Source organism: Somniosus microcephalus, chromosome 11, assembly GCF_052327205.1.
Source record: "Somniosus microcephalus isolate GS21.2 chromosome 11, FLI_Smic_1.0, whole genome shotgun sequence".
NCBI classification, from domain to species: Eukaryota; Metazoa; Chordata; class Chondrichthyes; order Squaliformes; family Somniosidae; genus Somniosus; species Somniosus microcephalus.
In genome coordinates, this window is record NC_140997.1 from 163932841 (window position 1) to 163953666 (window position 20826).

Consider the following 20826-nt stretch of genomic DNA (forward strand, 5'->3'; position numbering starts at 1 on the left):
GGTTTCCTTGCCCATGCTTTACCTGAAGCCATAAAATTTCATGGGGTCTGGAGTCAATGTTGAGGACTCCCAGGGCGACTCCCTGCCGACTGTATGTCACTGTGCTGCCATCACTGGTGGGTCTGTCTTGCCGGTGGGACAGGTCATACCCAGGGATGGTGATGGAGGAGTTTGGGACATTGGCTGAAAGATATGATCCTGTGAGTATGATTATGTCAGGCTGTTGCTTGACTAGTCTGTGGGACAAGCCCCCAGATGTTGGTGAGGAGTACTTTGCAGGGTCGACTGGGCTGGGTGTGCCGCTTTTGTGTCTGAAGCCGGTGGCTAGGTAGGTGCCGGGTGATCCGTTCGGTTTTATTCTTATTATTGTTCTCGTAGTGGTTTGTTACAACTGAATGGCTTCCTAGGCCATTTCAGAGGGCAGTTAAGAATCAGCCACATTGCTGTGGGTCTGGAGTCACATATAGGCCAGACCAGGTAAGGAAGGCAGATTTCCTTCTCTAAAGGACATCAGACATACATGGCACGCTGCCTGTAATATAAGCATCAATTTGTCATCAAAACATGAGCTAAGTATTGAAAGTAGTCTGCAGATAAATTACAATTCAATGTGGGCCCTACACATGGGAAAAACTCAACCTGCCTATTTTTGTAAGTCCATATTTCGAAGGAAAGGGCAAACTGTCAAATAAAAGTGTTTCTCAGGAAATGATAGGAGATGTTTTATTTACACATCCACTATTATTATGTCTAGTCTTTGAAATGATACCAATTATTTGAAGTGCTGTATGTGTGATTTAAGAAAGAAGGTAAGAAAGAAAGAAAAAAAGAAAGAAAGAAGGAAAGAAGGAAAGAAAGGAAGGGAGGAAAGGAGAATCAATGAAACAATGAATCAGTGAATCAAAGTAACAATGAATCAAAGAATGACCACCACCACCTTCTTAGGGCTACTAGGAATGGGCAATAAATGTAGCTTTGATAGAATCACTTATTTCCCAAGAACAAATAATAACAAAAAAAATTGAACAGCACACTCCTATATAAGACACTCGGGCTGCTTGTATGGGAGTGACTAACACCTCTGTACCTGAGAGAATATCTAAGGCAGACCTGAAACTTGTAACAGTATAATTTAGTGGCTATATAAAATATAGTTTTGGTTTTTATATTGAGGACAGGCTTTTTTTGGAGTGCTGCAAAATTAAGCATATTTTTTCCTCTGGTAACATATTGAGTTGACCTTGTTCTAGTGTAATTGTGAGTCAATGGCAAAACACAAACAATATAACCTAAACCACAAGCCCAAGGACAGCCACTCCATTCTAGTAACATCACTATTATTAGATAGCATTACCTATCATGGGGAATCAGTGCATTCTCCTTGTCTACTTCACATTTTGTTTTATTTTAAATGGTCCCAGATTTTCTTTTGTATTTTGTAGTTTTTTTTATTACTTATATTGGTCTCTAGTAGAGGGATAGAGGAATGGGACAATTGCAGGTAATAATTCCAAAAAAGGAAATTACAAATCCCACTACTTTTCCGCTCCCCTGCATTTTTCAATTGTCCCAGCATGACTGCCATTAATTGAGAAACAGTAATCAATATAGATTAATAGAATTAAAAAGAGAAAACAAATATATTGCTGCACTGCTGTGATGTTACAGATTCGAACATAAATTACTCAAAAGCTTTTGGGCAGAGATACCGCAGCAATAAACTCTCATTTTCATTTTGTTTGAAATAGCTCTTCTGTTCACATTTATCACCTAGAATTTATTGTAGTTTAACAGTAACATGGGATAAATACCAAAGCAGTGCTCCACAAAATTCATACATATTGGGGGGTCAGCGGGCGCTTTTGGTGGTGGGTCGGCTGGGAAATTTTTTTTGGACAATGGCTAGGGAACCCGCTGTCAACCCACCTCCACGCTAGCCTCCCAGATGTCGGGTCTGTCATCGCTGAGCAGACCCAACACCAAGCAGCAGGGGAGGCAATTTACATCATTAGAGAGATTGTTAAGAGGCAATTAAATAGTATTTTAAGCTCACCTTTGGATTTTACCAATGTCTTCCCTGTTGCTCGGGGACCACGTCAGGTAAGGAGGTTGTGTCAGCATGTGATGATTTCTTTACTTGACAGCTACAAATGGTCTATAAAAGCTCCCATCTCACAGCTGTTCACTTTCCAAGGTTAGAAGCTGTTGCTTACTGCATTTGGAAGACAGATTGAGCATTATGCGGCTTGCAAGTGTTTGGAGCAATCTCACTATCCAGTGTCACCTCATTGGAACAACCTCTCTCACCATTGACAGATCGCTCCTGTCATCTCAAGTTCACCTGCCATCTGTTCCATCAGCATCGTTGCCCTTGAAAAAATCTCACCTGGATCCTCAGAATCCCAGCACGATCAGCCCCAACATCAGCAGTACCAGGCACACCAGCAGCATCAGCAACAACACCAACCTTCTCTGCAATCAACTGGTGCTGCACAGGACATAGGGCATCAGCACTCGACCACATTGCTGCCCGGGACGCCAGAGATGGCCTCACCATAGCAAGATTTGCTTCACTTGACGCTGTACACCAATATGGTCGCCACATGATGTGCCAGGTTGGCACCACCCCACACCAACACCATAAAGCATCCCTACAATGACCAAGCCATCCCTTCCACACACATTGCCATTGCAAGGGGTACTTTTATGTCTCACCATTCACTGCAACTCACTAAGCCACTTCCAAAAGTGCACACAAATCTGTCCAAGAACGCAAAGTGTTGAAAATAAAGATTTCAATGTTTAGAGTCATAGGCCTAGAAATTCAGTTGCTTGCGCAAGCCGGTAGCGCCTTAGGAGGAGTAGATGTTGGGCGCTAGGCGGCTAGCGGCCAGGCGCAGTGCGATCTGCGCCTATCCCCAACTTCACTCACGATTTAGCGGCGGCGCAAAGTCTTTGCGCGCGCTCAGCTGCGCGCGCAGATCCTGACGTCATTTCCTCGTGCAACGCCCTTTGTGCGCCCCAAACCGGAAATTCAGTCGCGACGCCCTATTGTGCGCCTGGCGCCCCTAGTGACTGGTAGAGGGGAACGGTTCTCAGTCGATGCGGGGCGCGGGGGGCGCAAAATAAAGGGCACTTCTCCTGCACTAGAAAAGGCTGCCATTTTGCAGCACTCCTTCTTGAGAGATGGATCTTTGCAGAGAGACCAAGGTAGAGAGCTTTCTGCTTTGGCTCAACACTCGGACAGGTACTTGTGGCTTCAGGCCACAGCTTTCCACTTGTCTTTGCCTTCATTGACATATCATTGTTTGCTAACATATAATGGGGGCTGCAATGGGTGCAAACGCTGGCCTTCTCCATTGCATCCAAAGGGCTCACAGACGCCGTGAGAGAGTGGCAGTCCTGGCTAGATGGAGAGGGGGCAACAGGCATCGGGAACGGAGGCCTTACCCACCCAGGGTATACCGCCAGCAGTTCTCCTATCTGAACATGTCTGATGAGCAGTGTGTTCGGAGGCTGCGAATCCGAAGGGAGGTGGTCACAGAGATCTGCCACCTGCTTGGCGGTGATCTGCAGCCACATCTGAGGAGCAGGACGTCTCTGTTGGTGGCAGTGAAGGTGACGGTGGCTCTCAACTTCTATGCCACCAGCTCCTTCCAATCCGCTACTGGGGACATTTCCAACATCTCCCAGTTCGCCGTGCATTGCTGCATCCGCCAGGTGACCAATGCCCTTTTCAAAAGGAGACGTCAGTTCATCTCCTTCTCCATGGCCCTTGCCAAGCAGCAACAGCGTGCAATGGGCTTTGCAGCATTCGCGGGCTTCCCCATGGTGCAGGGCGCCATTGTCTGCACACATGTGGCTTTGCGGGCACCTCTGGAGAATGCCGAGGATTACCGCAACCGGAAGGGCTACCATTCGCTCAACGTCCAGCTGGTGTGTGACCACAGGTAGCTCATCCTAGCTGTCAATGCCCGCTTTCCAGGCAGCAGCCACGATGCCTTCATCCTGCGCCAGACTTCTGTGGCAGACATGTTCCAGGCTCAGCCTCACCCACGAGGATGGCTTCTCGGGGACAAAGGCTATCCTTTGTGTACCTGGCTGATGACCCCGCTCCGTGCGCCCAGCACCCCTGCTGAAGAGGGATACAACGACAGCCATCAAGCGACCAGGAACATCATTGAGCAAACAATCGGCGTCCTGAAGCAACGGTTCCGCTGTCTGGATCGTTCCGGTGGAGCCCTGCAATATTCGCCGGAGCGAGTCTCCCATTTCGTGGTCGTGTGCTGCATGCTGCACAACCTGGCTATCCGCAGGACTCAGCCACTGCCACCAGAGATTGGAGGACCACCTGAGGAGGAGGAGGAGGAGGAGGAGGAGGAGGAGGACTAGCACAGGAGGGAGGCAGAAAGTGCAAGGGCCGCCCGTCGCCGGCTTATTGAACGTCGGTTCTAGGCCCCCTCTCAGGGAATGGCTTGTGCCAATGTCAGCAGATGAATGTAGCCACTCCACAAGCCATCAGCTGAGCAGGGCAACCAGGACTTGCAAAAAAAAAACATGCACAGTGCGATTTAAGAACATTAATTTATTGCAAACCTCTGCCCTTCCCACATTACAACCTCATGTTGAGAAGCCCCCTCCAAAAACACAAAACTAACAGTCTCGGCCTTACAAAAACAAAGAAAGACACCAGTCTCGGCCTTACAAAAACACAACTACACCAGTCTCGGCCTTTCAACAAACACAAAGCATTTGTGCAGACCTTCTCCTTTTTGCCCTGCGAGGGCGATGCCTTTCGCATCCTTGCCTGGCCCCTGCCCGCCCTGCAGCTCCTCCTCAATGGGAGCCCAGTGGCTGCAGCAAGGCTGGGGGAAGGCTGCTGAGGGTCAGATGGCGAGATGGCAGATGCCCTTGGGGGTCGGCCTGCACCAGCTCTGGCCCTGGAGGGGCCGGCTACTGACTGCTCCAACTCTGCTTGGGCGGCAGCAGTCTGTCCAGCGGCTCGTGGCAGCTGCAATGGCGGAGTGGCAGTGTCAGCTGCAGGAATGGTGCCAACCTGACAGATCGCAGGTGCTCCCTGGTCGCCTGATACATTGGCACTTGCACGGGCCAGCACTGCAGCATGCGCAGCAAACAGCTGAAGAACAGATTGCTGGGCTGCTGCTGCGCGGCGAGTGCCCTGGCGATGCCTGGCTGATCCAGCGAGGGTGGCAGCAGTTAGTGCCCGTGTGGCCCTGGTCTGTGTCCGCATGACAACAGCCAGTGAATGGACGGCACGACTGAGCACTTGGCTCGAAGCTGCCTGTGCTGCCGCGAAGTCCTGTAGACTCCTGGCCTGTGCTGCTCCAAATTGCTGCACACTCCTTGACAAAGACTCAATGGAGTCAGGCATCCTTGCCACTGCAGCCATGAGCTCATTGTGCCTGCGCTCAGCCTGGACGGCCATTTCCTCCAGGAGCCGCACCTCCTCTGCGCTCACCGTCGCAGGACTGGAGGCCGCACTCACCCTCTGGGGAGAAGTCCGCCGAGCTTCCCCACCCCTCCCGCGTTGCTGCAGGCCACTGGGCTCCAGAGCTTCACTCTCCTCCGACCCTTCCCCCCGGCTCCCCTCCAGGGAAGACGTGTCCCCTTCATCGCCATGGGCTGGCGCGGCTGAGGGTGGCACTGATGGGCCGGCTTCCTCTTCCTCCTCTTCGAATTCAGAATCGCTGACAGTGGCAGCTTGAGGGCCCGCCTCCTCACCTGGCGATTCACCATCTGAAAGCAGGGAGGCACAAGAGTAGCTTTAGAGTGAGGATAGGGCGGCAGCGAGGGAGGCATGAGTGCTGCCATGCACTGCATTGGTCAGACAGTGGCAAAGGATGCTGATCTGAGGTGCAAGTGGAAAGAGAGAGGTCAAAAAGGTGATGCCCTTACCATTGGTGCCCAGAACAGGGTCGGCATCTCCACTGGCGACGGGGCCAATCAGCCGGCCTGCCATAATGCGCTGCACACGCTGGTCAAGGTCGGAGAGCTCTTTGACGTCAGGACGGCCTCCCCCGGTCTCACGTAGCTTCCTCCGGTTGTGCGCCACCTTGGCCTGCAAGAGAAAGGACGGCCTCTAAGTACAGTGTGAAGCCCTGATCTTGTCTGCACTGCCTCCCATGGTGGACTGGCCCTGACAGTGTGAAGCCCTGATCTTGTCTGCACTGCCTCCCATGGTGGACTGGCCCTGACAGTGTGAAGCCCTGATCTTGTCTGCACTGCCTCCCATGGTGGACTGGCCCTGACAGTGTGAAGCCCTGATCTTGTCTGCAATGCCTCCCATGGTCGAATATCTTGTACAGTGTGTAAAGTGCTGAATGTGCAAGTGATTTTCATGACAGTCCCATAGCTGCTGGATGAGGGCTGGCCATTAGGGCTTTCAGGTCCCTTTGCCCATAAACTGAGGTGCACATGCAGGGATGAGGAGGACACTGGAAAGGGTACTCACCCTGACAACCCGAGTGAGGTCGTTGAACTTTTTCCGGCATTGCACAGGAGTCCTGGCAATTAGGATGATTGGCTATGATAAATTGACCCTTAGTGTTAGGGGGATTAAATACGTGGGGTTACGGGGATAGGGTGGGATATGTGTTGGTGTAGGGGTTACGGGGATCGGGTGGGATATGTGTCGGTGCAGGCTCGATGGGCCGAAATGGCCTCTATCTGCACTGTGGGGTTTCTGTGATTCTGTGAACCACGCTGTTGGAAGTCACCCTGTTTGAGACCTCCCTCCAGGCTTTCCGGTAGGCGCTGGGCAGCGGCCTCCTGCCACCTTCTGGGAACAGAACATGCCGCCTGCGCTCCACTCCGCCAACCAGCACCCTCAGGTCACCGTCGCTGAAGCGCTGCGCTCTCTCCCTGGCCTTCTCCATAGCCCTGGGCGTTGTGCAGATGAAGCAGAAGTGGTCAGGCCTAGGTTGAGGGCTGCAGTGTGCAGGGCGTGGCAGGCAAACAAATCCACCCTCCCCCTTTAAGAGCTGACCGGCGCCAGAGTGCCTGCCGTCAAACAACAAATCGCCGCACCTGCGCTGCGCCCGGCCTCGGGGGTATCGCTCAGCCCCGTCGGCTTAGCACCTAAAGATAGTCATGCATCGCCTGTTTTAGCGCAGCAGCAACCTCTTGGGGCGATGCGACTGAATATCGGCGAAGGTGGCGCGACTTTGCGCCGGGCGCAAACTTTAGCGGCCGCCCGACTTTAGCGCCCCAAACGTGGCTATACTGAATTTCTAGGCCAGAGAATCATAGAATCATAGAATGGTTACAGCACAGAAGAAGGCCATTCAGCCTGTCGAGTCCGTGCCGGCTCCCTGCAGGATCACTTCAGCTAGTCTCACTCCCCCGCCCTTTCCCCTAGCCTTGCAAATGTTTTTCTTTCAGGTACATATCCAACTCCTTTTTGAAAGCCGTGATTGAGTTTGCCTCCACCGCCCTTTCGGGCAGTGCATTCCAGATCCTAACCACTCACTGAATAAAAAAGTTTTTTCTTATGTTGTCTTTGGTTCTTTTGCCAATCACCTTAAATCTGTGTCTTCTGGTTCTCGACCCTTCTGCCAATGGGAAAAGTTTCTCTCTATCTACTCTGTTCTGACCCCTCATGATTTTGAACACCTCTATCAAATCTCCTCTCAATCTTCTCTGCTCCAAGGAGAACAACCCCAGCTTCTCCGGTCTATCAACATAACTGAAGTCCCTCATCCCTGGAATCATTCTCATAAATCTTTTCTACACCCTCTCTAAGGCCTTCACATCTTTCCTAAAGTGCGGTGCCCAGAATTGGAAACAATACTCCAGTTGAGGCCGAACCAGTGTTTTATACAGGTTCATCATAATTTCCAAGCTTTTGTACTCTATACCTCTATCCATGAACCCTAGGATCCCATAAGCTTTGTTAACTGCTTTCTCAACCTGCCCTGCCACACATTTGACAGCACATTAACAGAAACTTTAAATGAACATTGGCTAAAACACCAAAATGCCGACCCTTGTGTGTTGTTAGTTGGTATAATTGGACTAGGATGAGGGTGCGTGTAAGGGGTGGCTAGTGAGATGGAGATGTGATAATGTAGATGGAGAGGGATGGGTGGAGGTGCAAGGTAAGTTGGTGTGAGTAAGAATGTGCAGCAGTAGGGTAGGGAAGGCAGAGTGATGGGGATATGATGAGTGGCACAGCAGGATGAGGTAGTGTGTAGCATTGCAGTAATGTTTCGTGATCTACTGAGGTCATTGAAATGTTTGCATCACTGCAACCTGGTCCTCCTGATGACATGCCTGCTTGTGCCCTCCTCTGCATTGTGAAACCAGGCTGCATTTATCTCCTGGGGAGGTCTCTTCCGCCCATTGGAAGGGAAGAGGACCTCCCTGCCTGCTGTGACTCCCTCCATAAGCATATGGAGGGAGTAATGGGAGATCCTGGGTGCAGCCGTGCACCTCTGTGCAGTGCTTGTCAGTGTTTGCAGCACCTCAATGCTGTAGAACACTGACAGCACAACTGTCAAAAACAATTTGCGCGTGGTCCCTTTAAGGAAACTGGCTGATGATGCATCATCAAGTGACGCCATCAGACCGGCTTCCTTCAGTTGGCCGGGAAACACATTGGGCGGGCTTAACAAGCCCAGTCAGCGTAAAATTCTTTCCACAGAGCGGGATGGAGCCAGCAGCAGAGTCACACCCCGCCACCAACCCCGGTTGCACTGGACCATCCTCGGTAGGTGAAATTGCAGCCATCTCCTCAGATTCTGATACTAACTCTAATAAACTCCAACTAATATATCACTGAACTATGTAAGTGTTCAGTCCAACTTCTAACTGTCCTTCCCTGTCTTAGTTATTCAAAATCATTTCTTTTGCTACTTTGGAACTTTCCACAAATGAGTTAAAGGGAGGCCACCTATTGCAGAAGAAAACCTTCTTTTTCTAATAAATGTTGTGAGAATATATGTTCCATTATTGTTTTAACATATCTGCCAACCATCTTTCAACAGAAATCGGCTCTTAGCCCCTCGATGTTTATGTGTTTTTTTTAACAAAGGCAAACCCCATACTATTAGTTTAGTTCCATGTTACGTTGCATTGAGACATGCACCATCTTTGAAAATATGTTCTTGTAGGAATTAACGAATTCCTACGAATAACTGAGATTGACACCAGAGAACGATTAAACAGCTCTTTACTCAACGGAGATGCCACGAGGACTCCCTGGGCAGTCTCGTGGTTTGCGACGTGACGTCATCACGTTTGCCCGCGTTGTCCCATGCTCTTAAAGGGGCCACGCCCCGTACATGCAAACTCTATATACAAAACACAGTAATGCCTAACACAATGGTACAGGCTTAGGCTGGTGTTAGAACCTCATTAAAGAGAATTATATACAGTTAGCCAGAGTCATTCAGTGGTTCTGCCACATGCACCCCCCCAGAATTCACTTTAACGGACAAAGTCAAACGGTGAGGGGGTCTGACAAGCCTGTCAGAATGACTCCTGTACTCTCGAGGCGGAGGCTGCTGGGCGGCTGGCGGGCTGGCGGGTGGTCGCACTTGGTCTGCCATAACGACGACAGGTGGCCGACCCCGTCTTGGCGGTTGTGCTGTCTCGACAGGACGGTCAAGGTCCAAATGTGCTGGCTTTAAGCAGTCGACCGAAATCTGGTCCGGTTTACCACCGGCATCTACCATGAAGGTTTTGTCCCCTGCTTCCAACACGCGGAAGGGACCAGTATATGGGGCCTTGAGCGGATCCCTATGCACGTCATGGCGAATAAAGACGTATTCAGCCTTGTGAAGCTCCGTGGGAACGTGTGACCTCTGCGGCCCGTGGTGCAAAGTGGGCACCAGTGCAAAATATCTGGCCGCCTCCTGGTGACTAGTAAGCTGGGCAGACGCGGACCATGGCTTTGTCGATGCTGGTAGGAAATCCCCTGGAACTCGCAGCAGCTGACCATACACCAGCTCCGCTGATGAAGAGTGAAGGTCTTCTTTGGAGGCCGTGCGAAGGCCCAACAGGACCCACGGTAGCTTGTCTGCCCATCCAGCATCCTGGAGGCTGGCCCTCAGGGCGGCTTTCAGTGATCGGTGGAAACGTTCACAGAGACCGTTCGCCTGTGGGTGGTAGGCTGTGGTGCGGTGTAATTTGACGCCGAGTCCTTGGGCCACTGCATTCCAGAGTTCGGAGGAAAACTGCGGTCCCGTCTGAAGAAATATCAGCGGGTACTCCAAAACGGGCGATCCAGGAGGAAATGAACACCCTGGCCACGTCTGCCGAAGTAGTGGATGACAGGGGAACCGCCTCTGGCCATCTGGTGGTGCGGTCAACCATGGTCAGGATGTGTGAAAAACCATGGGAGGGTGGGAGTGGTCCTACCAGGTCCACGTTGACGTGGTCAAAACATCGCTCCAGAACTGTGAAGGCGGCCAACGGAGCTTTGATGTAGCGCTGTACCTTGGCCTTTTGGCAGACCACGCAGGTGTTGGCCCAGTCGCGGCCATCCTTATGCATGCCATGCCATACAAATTTCGCTGACATCAGTTTCTGAGAGGTCTTCATTCCAGGGTGTGACAACCCATGTATGGCATCGAACACTTTGCGGTGCCAGACGACCGGCACGATAGGGCGAGGATCCTGTACGGAGACGTCACACAACAGTGTGGTACCTGCCGAATGGAACTGGACGTCGGCCAACTGGAGGCCAGTGATTGCCGTTCGGTAAGCTTGGACTTTCGGGTCTGAGGCTTGGTCCGCTGCCATGAGGGCGTAGTCGATGCCCAAATGAACCGTATTGACGATCGTGCGGGAGAGGCAGTCTGCCACCAGGTTGTCCTTACTGGCCACGTGTCGTATATCCATGGTGAAGAGCAATTTTCCCGCATTGCCGATCACCATCGCGGCCACGGGGTGCCCATTAGACTTGTTCCTCGGTGGTCGCAGTGTCAGTTGTTGGTTTGTTTGGGGAAAACTGCAGGGAGGGCGGCAACGCTTCGCCTTCGCGCCGAACTGCGTGTGGTAGAAACACAGCCCAGCAGGTGGACGAGCTGGGGCGGTGTCTGCGGGGGATGGGTGCCTCATGGCGGCACAGTACTGCCGAGTTACAGCGAAAATTTTGTCAGCCTCCGCAGCAAGTGTTGCTTCAACTTCAGATCTGGCCAGGGCAGCTTGTACCTTTTCAGACAGTTGGCTGAGGAAAATCTCGCGGAATAGGAAACATTCCCGTTCTGAGCCCAGGAGTGTGAGCCTTTGGCTCATCAACTCTGAAGGCTTGGAGTCCCCGAGCCCGGGCATAGCGAGTAATCAATGGGTGCGCTCCGATTTTGTGAGCCCGAAAACCTGCAGTAACCGCGCCTTGAGGGTTTCATACTTGCGCTCCGTTGGAGGGTTTTCGAGGAGGCTGACGATCCGAGAGGTGGTAGAGCTGTCGAGTGTGGAGACCACGTAAAGATACTTGGTCTGATCCGCATCAATGTTCCTCAGGGCGAACTGGGCCTCGACCTGAATAAACCACGAGGGCGCTTGCTGCTCCCAGAACTGCGGTAGCTTTAGGGAAACGGCGTTCACTTCCATGCTGTGCTCTTCTTTTGTGAAAACTTTCACAAAAACGGGGTCACCAATGTAGGAATTAACGAATTCCTAGGAATAACTGAGATCGACACCAGAGAACGATTAAACAGGTCTTTACTCAACGGAGATGCCACGAGGACTCCCTGGGCAGACCCATGGTTTGCGACGTGACGTCGTCGCGTTTGCCCGCGTTTTCCCGTGCTCTTAAAGGGGCCACGCCCCGTACATGCAAACTCTATATACAAAACACAGTAATGCCTAACACAATGGTACAGGTTTAGGCTGGTGTTAGAACCTCGTTAAAGAGAATTATATAGTTAGCCAGAGTCATTCAGTGGTTCTGCCACATTCTGATAATTTGGCCAACTGCTTCAGTTACCTTTCCCTACAATATTTCTAACATCAGACACATCTACAAAATGTGAAACACAAGGAATTATCACACCTCCAAAATTCATTAGACCGGCGAAGCAAGACTTTGGTATACATGGAGTGTAGCCGATTGGATTGATGTTTTAAAATGCTGTAGCTGCTGCCTCATATTGGAAGTGATCATTTTGGCAGTCAGCTAAAAGTTAACCGATTTTTCTTAAGGAAATTTGCTTTGTAAATAATTTACACACAGTGCTTATTTGTGCAATAGTAGTGAATTTAAAGTTCCATATAATTTACTTACAAATTTAATTTCCCTTGGTGTGCCCACAACACTAAATGTAGTTCTGGTATCTTTCCTGATGGGCACCGGGGGAGCCTATGTGAAAACAGCCACTATTTGTTTTTGGAATGCTACTTTTGGTGGCAAGTACTTAAAATGTTCAGAGGGAAGAAGAAAACAGAGTTCAGGCAATCAATGAAAGGATCAATAATTTTCATTGTGATCAAGAATTATTCAGCGTTATAATTCCCATTTGTTACCAACCTTCAAATTTCTCCATTGCAAACAATGAGATCCCAAAGTGGAGCAGGCAGAAATCATTTAGTCATTGAGCACTTTAACTGCAAAATGGATTATCGCATTTAATAATGCAAGTGGAAAGATTGCTTTGCTGTACAGGTTCCATTCAGAAGCTAAACTCCCATTTTAATTCAAAGCAGCCTGGTTCTTTCTTCATTGTGCATAACCATTGCTGTATTACTTTTGCCTAAAAGGCTGGTGATATAAACAGATTTGCAGTGAAGCCCTCTCTTCTATTGTCTTGCAGTTTATGTGAGGTTGGTGTGCCATTTCTCCTTGACGGCAGCAGATTGGAATAGTCATTCTATCTTGTCCAAGGATCTGAAATCTTTAGTGGATATTTGCAAGTAATTCATTAAGGAGTAAATGTACGAATGATTTTGGTCAACCCAATGATGAAAGTGGAAAGCATTCCATCTCTCAGTATTGCACGGTATTTACAGCACAGAAACAGGCCGTTCAGCCCAATAGGTCCATGCCAGTGTTTATGCTCCACACGAACCTCCTCCCACCCTTCTTCATCTAACACCATCAACATATCCTTCTATTCCTTTCTCCCACATGTGTTTATCTAGCTTCCCCTTAAATGCATCTATGTTAGTCACCTCAACTACTTGTGATAGTGACGTCCACATTCTCACCACTCTCTGGGTAAAGAAGTTTCTCCTGAATTCCCTATTGGATTTATTAGTAACTATCTTATATTTATGCCCCCTAGTTCTGGTCTTGCCTGCAAGTGGAAACATCTTCTCTATGTCTAACCTATCAAACCCTTTCATAATCTTAAAGACCTCTATCAGATCACCCTTTTTCATCTAACCCCATCAACATATCCTTCTATTCACTCCTCAGTCTTCTCTTTCCTAGAGAAACGAACCGCAGCCTGTTCAATATTTCCTGATAGATATAACCTCTCAGTTCTGGTATCATCCTAGTAAATCTTATTTACACCTTCTCCAGTCCTTTTATATTCTTTTTATAATATGGAGACCAGAACTGTTCACAGTACTCCAACTGTGTTCTAACCAAGGTTCTATACAAGTTTAAAAGAACTTCTCTGCTTTTCAATTCTACCCCTGTAGAAATGAACCTGATGTAAGAAAAAGGAGACTTACCATCAAGTAACTTTAAAGTAAGCTTTAAGTAACTTATAAACACACTATATACAAGAGAGGTCTTTACCATGCCTCTGGTAGAAGCCTCTTACAATACTGAACAGACCAGTATTTATACCAGTCCAACAGGAAGTGACATTTACAGGAAGTGAGGTAATTACACAGTTCATAGTTCATAGTTCATAGTTCACAGGAAGTGATGACATAACTTCCCGGAAGTTAGCATTTTTATCACATTCTTCCCTCCTGCAGGATTAGGAGGCTGTGGTCTACCTTTTGGTCCGTAGCCGCCGAACAAGGAAGAGTCGCACCCGTTTGGATTCCCGTCGTAGAGGGTCGCTGGTCCGCTTACATGCGGTTGGCCATTGGTCAGAGTCTGTGTGGCCTGGATTGCCCTGTGAAGGGTCAGGGAGATCATGGCTTCGAGTACGAGCCCCAATAGGTTCAAAGTCGGACTGCCTCTGTTCAGAGGGAGGTGCAGAGCTGGTCTGTGGCGGATCAGTACTTTCATGCGCGGTACTGGGAGGGTCGTAACCTTGAGCACGGGGTTCTACCGGCACCAAGCTAGTTGGTGTCCGATCAGGATCCTGGAGAGGGGTACCCGATAGGTCCCAAGAGTTTCCTGGTGAAATGCCATCACCCGATGTCCCACTAGGTCCTGGTGGGCAGGGAGCCAGATCCCGTAATGATACGGTAGATTCTCGGCCGTCGGAATATCGTATGTTTGCATAGGTGGGGTTGGCATCGGTTAGTTCGACCTCGTCTACAAGAGGGTCATTTTTAGACGTCCGAACGTATCTTCGGAGTAATACAGGTCCAGGAGTAGTTAGCCATGACGGGAGTGATGTTCCATGAGATGAGCGACGCTGGAATCCAAAGAACCGCTCATGAGGTGTAGTATTTGTGGCTGTAGAAAGCAGGGACCGTATAGAGTGCAATGCATCCGGAAGCACTGTTTCCCATTGCTGGTCTGGTAGGCCCCGAGATCTTAAAGCGAGACGTACGGAATTCCAGATGATACCGTTATACCTCTCTACCTGCCCATTTCCGATGGGATGGTATGGTGTTGTTTTGCTTGTAGCAATTCCCCGTTCTGAGAGGTAGTCCTTGAGTTCCCTTGACATAAAGGATGGACCCCGATCTGAGTGAATATAAGCCGGCATGCCACAGAGAGAAAATACCTGCTCAAGGCAGCAGATTACTGTGGACGCCAGCATATTGGAGCAGGGGAAGGCAAACGGAAAACGTGAATATTCGTCGATCATGGTGAGCAAATATGTGTTCCGAGTTGAAGAGGGCACTGGGCCCTTAAAATCGATGCTAAGTCGTTGCATCGGTTGGGTTGCATGTATGAGTATACCATCTGAGGGGCGGAAGAACTGAGGTTTTAATTCCGCACAAAGCCGGCATTCTGAGCATATTTTTTTTACATCTCCAGTGGAAAAAGGGAGATTCCGTGATCGTACGAAATGTAGCATGCGCGTAACGCCAGGATGACACAAACCATTGTGGACATCCATGAGAGTGGAGGATGACATAGTGGAGCAGAATGCCCGTGTGAGGGTGTCCGGGGCCACATTCTCCTTGCCAGGCCGATAGAGAATGGTATAACCAAAAGAGGCCAGTTCCATCCTCCAAAGTTGTATTTTATTATTCTTAATTTTGGTTCGTTTTCGATTATCGAGCATGAAGGCGACTGATCGTTGGTCCGTGATCAATGTAAAATGCTGGCGAGCTAGAAAATGGTTCCACTTCCGTACTGCCTCTATGATGGCTGTGGCTTCTTTCTCAACCGGAGGATAATGTAGCTCGGCACCTTGTAAGGTCCTGGACATAAATGCTACAGGACGACCTTCCTGATTCAGAGTAGCCGAGATCGCCACCTCCGAGGCATCACATTCAACCACGAAAGGGAGATTCTCATCGATGGAGTGAAGAGCCGCTTTCTCCAACTGTTTTTTGAGAAGGTTAAAGGCTGCAACAGCCGCTGTTCCCAGTGGAAATGATCTAGCATGCAGCAAGGGTTGGATTTTGTCCGAAAAATGAGGAATCCATTTAGCGTAGTATGCAAACAGACCGAGAGCCCGACGTAAAGAAGCCGGATTCTTAGGTGACGGGAGCTCTTGGAGCGGGCGAAGTCTTTCTGGGTCTGGCTTAATGATACCATTGCCTACGCAGTAGCCAAGGATGTTGATGGTCGGTTGCGACTCAACAGATTTGGATTCATTCAGGGTCAAATTACGGCGATGGAGGGCATCCCGAAATTTTTGGAGGTTGGAGTCGTGTTCCTGTTGATCGTGACCTGCAATGGTAATGTTATCAAGATAGGGAAAAGTGTCCCTTAGGTTTTCCTGCTTAACCAGGCCATCCATTGCCCGTTGAAAGACAGCCACTCCATTAGTAACCCCGAATGGGAGGCGACGAAATTGGTACAGCCGTCCATTAGCCTCAAAGGCTGTGTACTGCTTATCTGAGACCTTCAAGGGTAACTGATGATAGGCACTTTTTAAATCGTAAGTTGAGAACACTTTGTATTCGGCCAGTTTATTAACCATATCATCAATGCGTGGCAATGGGTAGGCGTCCAAGTCGGTATATTGATTGATGGTTTGCGAATAATCGATGCATAGTCGCTGTTTGTGAGGTTTTAGAGGGTTCTTGACAATGACGACTTGAGCCCGCCAGGGCGACGAACATGGTTCAATGATATCCTCTGCTAGAAGTCGAGAGATTTCAGCCGCAATAAAAGATTGGTCTCCCTGATTAAAGCGCCGCGATTTCGTTATTATCGGTTGGCATTGAGGCGGAATACTGGCAAATAATGAGGGTTCATCAAGTGAAGCTGCTGATAATGCACAAAATGGTAATTTAGATGGTATATTAGAAATAGTAAGTCCGGGTTTGGATCCACCAAACTCAATGGTGAGTTTCTTATGCTGTTTTTGGAAGTCCAGCCCTAAGAGGAGATCACTACATAAGTCTTTGAGCACTGAAAGTCGGGTGGAGGGATACATACGACCATGAAGTGTCATATCAACAACACAAAAGCCGGAGATTCTGGTATTAAGTGATGACTGGGCCATCGCAATTGCCTGGTCCGATGGGAAGACATGTAGTTTCAATTTCGCAACAATCTGTTCCTTAATGAAACTATCAGTACTTCCGGAGTCAATTAAGGCATCTAAGGTATGCCCTTTAATTGAAATTTTTGTGGCTGCCTGAGACAGGTTCTGTGGGCAAGCAGCTGTAATTGGTGTCGTTGCACAGAGAGTGGCTAAAACTCTCGGTGTGCTTCTTCGGGAGAGAGCTCGAGAAGAAGCTTGATAGGTCCTAGCTGGAGCATCTTGATAGGCCCTAATTGGGGCAGTTCGGTAGGCCTTAGCTGGATTGGCCCTCGTAGAGGCCCTTGATAGGCAAACTTTAGCAAAGTGTCCTTTTTTCCCGCAATAACTGCAGATTGCATTGCGAGCAGGGCAGGTTTTCCTAGGGTGAAAAGCATCTCCACAAAAGAAGCATTCCTTCCTAGATTGCCAAGAGGCTGCTAAAGTGGGGTCGTCCTCCTCTTCTTCATCAGAATTATCAGAATTAGATTCCCCCATGATAGGGTTCACCTGAGACCGCTTGAATTGTCTGGTTGCAGCTACAGCAGCAGATCGAGATCTGGGCAGCTGATAGAGGTCTGCATTTCTCTTTGCCAAATCCAGTGAACAAGCTAGTTCAAAAGCTTTTTGTAGCTCAAGTGTTTTACTTTCTAGTAGACGCTGGCGTATAAATGGAGAGGCAATCCCGCAGATGAAAGCATCACGAATCATTTCTTGGCGGTACAGCTCAGCTGAGGCTGCCTGAAAGTTACAATCTACGCTGAGCCTGCGAAGTTCTTGCAGGAATTCGTCAATTGATTCCCCTGGCCCTTGTCGGGCTGTGGCCAGTAGATGTCTAGCATAGACCTCATTTGGGGTCTTCGCATACAGTTTCTTAAGTGCCCGAATCACCTCTTCGTAATTATCCCAGTCATCAACATATTCGAACACTTTTGGGGTCACATAATTGACAAGTATCTTCAATTTAGCAGGAGCATCCACTTTACATTCATCCAGAAAATTCTCAAAAGTACGATACCAATGCTTCCATACCTTGCCAGCTGCTGGTGTATTCGGGTCCAAGTCCAGACGAATAGGTCTAAGGATTTTCTCCATGATGGGTGGTTCCCTGGATCCTTAACTTCCGAGTTTGTCTGAAGGTCTAGTATTTGTCAGTGTAAATACTAAGTTACTTAAATTGATGTAAGAAAAAGGAGACTTACCATCAAGTAACTTTAAAGTAAGCTTTAAGTAACTTATAAACACACTATATACAAGAGAGGTCTTTACCATGCCTCTGGTAGAAGCCTCTTACAATACTGAACAGACCAGTATTTATACCAGTCCAACAGGAAGTGACATTTACAGGAAGTGAGGTAATTACACAGTTCATAGTTCATAGTTCATAGTTCACAGGAAGTGATGACATAACTTCCCGGAAGTTAGCATTTTTATCACAGAACCCGTGTGTTGTTTTCCTTTTTTATGGTCTTATTAACCTGTCACTACTTTTAGTGATGCGTGTATCTGTACCCCCAGAACCCTCTGCTCCTCTACCCCATTTAGACACTTAATTTCAAAGGAGTATGTGACCTCCTTGTTCTTCCTACCAAAATGTACCACCTCACACTTATCTATATTGAAGTTGATTTGCCAATTACACACCCTTCCTACAAGGTTATTAATGTCTTCTTGTATTTTGTCGCAATCCTCCTCTGTATTAACTATGCCCCTCAATTTGGTGTCATCCACTAATTTTGAAATCATACTTCCAATTCTAAAGTCCAAATCATTAATGTAAATGGTGAACAACAGTGGTCCCAGCACCGGTCCGTGTGGAACACAACTTCCCACATTTTGCCAGTCTGAGTAACTACCTTTAACCCCTACTCTCTGTTTTCTGTTTTGTAGCCAGCTTGCTCTCCATTCTGCTACTTGTCCCCTGACTCCACATGGTCTGACCTTAGTCATGAGTTTACTATGTGGTACCTTATCAATGGCCTTTTGAAAATCCAAATATATTACATCTACTGCATTACCCATCTACCCTTTCTGTTACTTCTTCAAAAAAATCAATAAGGTTGGCCAAGCATGGCCTTCCCTTTTGAAATCCATGCTGACTATTCTTTATTATATTTTCAGTTTCTAGTTGTTTTTCTATTACATTTTTGAGTAACAATTTCGTTATCGTCCCTATCATCGACATTAAACTAATTAGTATATAGTGCCCTGTACTTGTTCTATCTCCCTTTTTAAATATACGAATCATACTAGTTGTCCACCAGTCCACTGCCACTATTCCCTTTTCTAATGAACTTATACTACCAGGGGGGCCCGGCGTTGCAAGGGCAGTTTAGAGGGCTGCGCAGTTGATGGCCGGCCGCTGCCGCTCCCCCGCTTTGTGTGTCGGGCCGCCCAGTTGACGGCCGCCCGCTGCCGCTCCCCCGCTCTGTGTCTCGGGCCAAGCGGTTGTGAGGCCCGGCCCGAGTGACCGCAACTCACCTCCCGCCCCAGCGGGCCGACGCAGTCTCGGGCCGCGCGGTTGACGGCCGGCCGTGCCGGTCCCCCGCAATGTGTCTCAGGCCGAGCAGTTGTGAGGCCCGGCCCGAGTAACCCCAACTCACCTCCCGCACCGGCGGGCCGACGCAGCGTTGAGGAAAAGCAGGGGAAAAAATGGCCGCGAAGTTTCGGGAGGCTGCAGGATTAGGTCCCGCCTGTGACACACTGATTGGTCAACCATCAGGTCACTGAACTGTAGGATTGGTCAACCATCAAGTCACTCAACGCCAATGAGTGGTAGGATTGGTCAACCGCTAATGAGCAGATTTTTGAACGTTTGTTGTATACTGTCGGAACACTTTTTGTCTGACCAAAAAGTAAATATGCCTATGACACTCCCCTGATCATAACCTTTCTTTTGATATAACATATGTGTACGTACGCTCTATAACTTTTGAGTGTATAGCGGACATACAGACGGACAGACAGACAAACCAACCGATTTATTGTATACTAGCTGGAGTGCCCGGCGGTGCCGAGGGTTTTTTTGAGGGCATGTTGTTGTTGGAAGAGAGAGAGAGAGAGAGAGACTGTGGGGAGAAGAGAGAGCGACTGGGGGGAGAAGAGAAAGAGAGAGTGATTGGGGGGAGAAGAGAAAGAGATTGGGGGCAGAGAGAGACTGGGGGGCAGAGAGAGACTGGGGGGTAGAGAGAGACTGGGGGAGAGAGAGAAACTGGGGGAGAGAGAGAGACTGGGGGAGAGAGAGAGACTGGGAGTGTGAGAGAGAGAGAGAGAGAGACTGGGGGAGAGAGGGAGAGACTGGGAGTGTGTGTGAGAGAGAGAGGGAAGGAGAGAGAGCGAGAGAGAGAGAGAGGGAAGGAGAGATAAGGAGAGAGAGAGGGGAGGAGAGAGAAGGAGAGAGAGAGGGAAGGAGAGAGAGAGAGGTAAGGAGAGAGTGAGAGGGAAGGAGAGAGAGAGAGGGAAGGAGAGAGAGAGGGAAGGAAAGAGAGAGCGGGGAAGGAGAGAGACTGGGGGAGAAGAGAGAGACTGGGGAGAAGAGAGAGACTGGGGGGAGAGAGCGACTGGGGGGAAGAGAGAGAAAGAGAGAGAGACTGGGGGAGAGAGAGAGAGAGACTGGGGGGGAAGAGAGAGAGAGAGACTGGGAGTGTGTGAGAGAGAGAGGGAAGGAGAGAGAAACAGAGAGAGAGAGGGAAGGAGAGGGAGAGAGAGGGAAGGAGAGAGGGAAGGAGAGAGAGAGAGGGAAGGAGAGAGAGAGAGGGAAGGAGAGAGAGAGAGAGGGAAGGAGAGAGAGAGGGGAAGGACAGAGAGAGAGAGGGAAGGAGAGAGTGAGAGGGAAGGAGAGAGAGAGAGAGGGAAGGAGAGAGAGACAAAGAGAGAGGGAAGGAGAGAGAGAAAGGGGTGGGGGAAAGGGGTGGGGCGGAAGGGGTTTTTGGGGGAAAGGTGGTGTGTGGGGGGGGAAGGGTGGTGTGGGGGGGAAAGGGGGTTGGGGGGGAAGGGGGGGTGTGGGGGGAAAGGGGGTGGGGGGAGGAAAGGGGGTGGGGAAAGGGGGTGGGGAAAGGGGGGAAAGGGGGGGTGGGGGGAAAGT